Source organism: Orycteropus afer, unplaced genomic scaffold (genome assembly GCF_000298275.1).
Source record: "Orycteropus afer afer isolate SDZICR_OR568_19922 unplaced genomic scaffold, OryAfe1.0 scaffold00566, whole genome shotgun sequence".
Taxonomy (NCBI): Eukaryota; Metazoa; Chordata; class Mammalia; order Tubulidentata; family Orycteropodidae; genus Orycteropus; species Orycteropus afer.
In genome coordinates this window covers 695,771-700,368 of record NW_006922153.1, presented here as the reverse complement: position 1 = coordinate 700,368, position 4,598 = coordinate 695,771, and positions in this window count along the sequence as shown.

The following is a 4,598-nucleotide window of genomic DNA, read 5'->3' as shown; positions in this document are numbered from 1 at the left end:
TTCTGTCTTGTAGTTGTCTTGACATCCCTATCATCTAAAAGTTCTGTAACAACACAGTTTTTTCCCACTTTTGGGTTTGTAGTTGTCCTCATTTGTCAGTTAATGTCTCTGGTTCCCTGTTTTCTTATAGGCTTACTTACTTTAGATATTTCCATAGCTGGTTTGGTTTCTGGGTTATGTCATCATGTGTGTTAATTGTCAGTTGTTGTTGGCTGTTGTTGCTTCGCTGTCCAAAGGGCTCCCTTTAGCATCTCTTCTAAGGTTGGTCTGGTTTTAACAAATTCCCTTAATTTCTACTTATGCAGAAGTGTCATAATTTCACCATCATATTCAAATGACAATTTTGCTAGGTACATAATTCTTGGTTGGAAATTTTTCTCTTTCAGGGCTTTATATATACCATCCCATTGTCTTCTAACCTGCATGGTTTCTGCCAAAAAATCTGAGCTTGGTCTTATTGGTTGCTCTTTGTAGGTAACTTTTCATTTTTTCCCATGCTGCTTTCATGATTCTTTCTTTGTCTTTGGTTCTGATGAGTTTGATGATGACATGTCTTGGTGATTTTCTTTTGGGGTCTGTCACATTTGGGGTTCATTGGACTTCCTGAATGGATATATTCTCATCTTTCATCATATCAGGGAAGTTCTCTTACAATAAATCTTGGAAAATTATCTCTGTGGTTTTCTCTCTTCCTGTTCTGGAATTCCAATGACATGTAAGTTATTTCTTTTGATAGTATCCCACATGAACCCTAGGCTTTCTTCATTTTCTTTTGATCTTTTTTTTTTTTTTTTTTTTTTTTATCCCTTTCTAAAGAAGTGTTCAGATATTTGCCTTCAGTTTCACTAATTCTGTCTTCCATTGATTCAATTCTGCTCCTTTGCCCATTCAATTTCTTATTTATTTCTGAATATTTAGTATTAATCTCCTGGATTTCTGTGTGTAGATTTTGTATCATTTCTAATTTTTCATTTATTTTGTCATTTTGTTCTTGTATTGCCTTTCAAATTTGTTGTAGGGCTTTCTCTGTGTTTTCCTCAATTTTGTCAGTGTTTTCCTTGATCAGTCTCTCAATTCATTGAAGATACCTAAATATATATATTTAGCATCTGTGATGCTCTGTTGTCTCTGAGGCATTGTGATGTTTTTATGTTTATAATTAATTGGTGATCGTATGTTGGAGTGACTTGCCTGTGATTTTCATTTTATTTGTTTTGTTTATATCATTGATATTTCTTCTTTACTAGGTCCAATCAGCATAATATTATCATTATAATGGACCAGTGTGATGTCTTGTAGAAGGGAAAGATGATCAAGTTCCTTACAGACTAAATTATGACATAGTGCTTAGAAGTTGATATACGTCTGAGCAAGTACTGTGAAAGTATATTGTTGACCTTGCCAGCCAAAGGCAAACTGCTTCTGATGATCTTTGAAATTGGTATTGAGAAAAGGCATTAGCCAGATCAATAGCTTCATACCAAGTTCTAGGAGATGTACTAATTTTCTCAAGCAATGAAACCACATCAGGAATAGCAGTTGCAATGAGAATGACAACCTGATTAAGTTTACAATAATCCACTGTCATTCTCCAAGATGCATCTGTTTGTTGCACAGACCAAATAGGTGAATTAAATGGGGATGTGGTGGGAATCACCATCTCTGCATCCTTCAAGTCCTTGATGGTGGCAGTAATCTCTGCAATCCTTCTAGGGGTGCAGAATTGCTTTAAGTTTACTATTTTTATAGAGGCAGTTCTAACAGCTTCCACTTGGCTTTTCCTACCATAATAGCCCTTACTCCACATGTCAGGGACCAAATTTTGGAATTCTGCCAATTGCTGAGTATGCCTATTCCAATTATGCATTCTGTAACCCCATACAGGATGGGTTCAGGGACCCAATGGATCCACCGTAAGATGCACCTGAGCTAAGACTTCATCAATAACTTGACCTCCATATGCTCCCACTCTGACTGCTAGGCCACAGTGATGCTTTAGTCTCCTGGAATTAGTATCAGTTCATATCCAGTGTCCAGTAATCCCCAAAAAATTCTGATTATTTCCTTTTCCCCAATGAATAGTCACTGTTGTAAAAGACCTCAGATCCCTTTGGGGAAGGCTGGGAGAGAGATTGACAGCATAGATTTTTGGCAATGTAGTCGGCTCTTTCTTCAAAGGGACCCAGCCTCCCCTTCTTTCAAGGGGTTGTGGGTATGCAAACTGACTCAAGTCTGGAAATTGATTGAATGGCCATGACTCTGTATTCTGGTGATTCAATCTGGACTGCTGTTCATGTGACCTATAGTTCTTCTTTCTATACAGATCAAGTAAATATTTAATAGGTTTACCATGTATCTCACTCCAATGAACACCATTCCTAAGTAGCCAATGCCATCATTCCACACAAGTCAGAATATTCTGATTACTGTTTTGACTCTGATGTCTATTATGGTAACCATGTCCTCCTTGCTTTGGTAAATTAACTGCTTCCACTTGACCCCTTTTACCACTGGGTCCAATCAGCCCCATAGTATTTAGGTGTCTTAGTTCAATTAGGACAGTTCCACTGTCAAATACAGCTTTGTTGTTGATTGCCGTCGAGTCGGCCCCGACTCATAGCGACCCCTCCTTGGGTTTCTGAGGCAGTATCACTACGGAAGTAGGATTGCCCAACCTTCCTTCTGAGGAGTGGCTGGTGGGTTTGAACTGCCAGCCTTCTGGTGAGCAGCCAAGTGCCTTAGGCACTATGCTACCAGAGCTCCTTAAATACAGCTTACAGAAAATAATAATCACAACATTCTTCAAGGATGCTGGGGCTCCCTTCACAAATTTATTTCTCACTGTATTGGTGAATTGGAAGGAACACTGGGCAATCTACTTCTGTGGTGATACTGCCTTAGAAACCCAAGGAGGGGTCACTATGAGTTGGATCCAACTTGCTGGCATTAAGTTTGGTTTGGTTTTGGTAGTGGTGAAATGTGTGTCCTCTGGGCTCTCCAAGTCTGGGTCTATGAGTCTAATCTGATAAACCCATTCTAACATGCCAGTTTTCCTAAGCCTCTGGATACCTTCTTTTACATTATACCAAGGTAGATCTGGTACTTCAGCTTGACTTATGGTAGGCCACCATATAATCCATGGTTCAGTAAGCCAACCAAATAAACAATTAGATCCTTTCCTAGCCTCTCAAGCCGAAACATTGAATGAAGACCCTGTATTTATTGGGCCTAAATCATTAAAGTCAGACTGATCCAATGTTACATTCCTTACACCATTATCCCACACCCTCAATAGCCATTCCCATATATATTCTCTAGGTTTCTGTCTGTACATGTTACCAAAATCAAGTCAGCCTTTTTGAGTGTAGTGTACCACTTCCTTGTTCATACTTTGTATTTCACCTTTTGGGGCTCGCTTGGACTTAAGTTTATTTACAGGTCTAGCAGCAACAAAAGATGGTTGGACCAGTTCCTGAGAATATTCAGCAATATCTTCTATGGCATCTACCTCAGACAGTGAAGCAGCAGGAACAGTTGTATTAATCCCATCAAATGGAGATGGAAGAGATAATGGTTTTGTAGTAATCCCTTCAGATAGGAGGGATGGTCCTGTTTGTAGGAGAGATTCAACAGAATTTACAGCCTCCATATCCTCATCTTCCTGACTATTTGCCCATATATCCCCATTCTAGGTTTCAGGATACCATTTTTTCCCAATCAGTGTCCTCACTTTAACTTCAGACACCAATCTGCATTGGCAATTTAATTGGTATTATAATTCAGCAACCCTTACAATAAGACTCACCCCCCCGCCCCCAATATCAGCTCTGTTACTAGAAGAACAGGGTGCAACTGAAAACACTGAGGTCTTTCAGTGGTGCTTGAGCTGTGACTCAGCAGCTCTGAACTCATTTCACTCTTTCACCACTTTGTCTAGAGTAAATAGAACCAAAAAACTTGCTTCCTTATACTTCGCATGCTGAAAAAATTGCTGAAAAATATCAAACATACAATCACCCAGAGAGCCTCACTTCTCAAAAATACTTGATCTATCTGTGGTGTTATTTTGCGTACTAATGTTGCCACCTCATAGCATGGAGGAAGAGTCCTCAGTGCCTTTATGATTAATCAAATTGGAGAACCAAAACTGAACCAGTGGGAATCAGTTTAGGAAACACATCCTTATGATTTTGTGTCTCTAGAACCACTCTGAGTACCAAGTGAATGTGTTAGGCTGGATTCTTAGAGAAGCAAAATTAGTAAAGCTTATAGGCAGAGAGAGAGAGAGGGAGAAAGTATGTGAGAGAGAGAGAATTTTATCTTAGGAAAATGACTCACAGAGTCACAGAAGCTGGGAAGTCCCATGTTCCTTGATTAAATGTCAAACTGGAGGCTTTTCCTGACTCACACAGCTGCAAAGTCTGATAAGTTCAAGGTTGGCAGACAGTATATTGGCTGTTGACTCTGGTGGATGATGAATCCAAGATTACCAGGTTGAATGGTGGATTGTTCACTCACATACCATTGTGCAGCACAACAGGATCCAGATCCACAGAAGGTTCTCTCATTTACCCAGTATGTCCACATATGCATAGTTA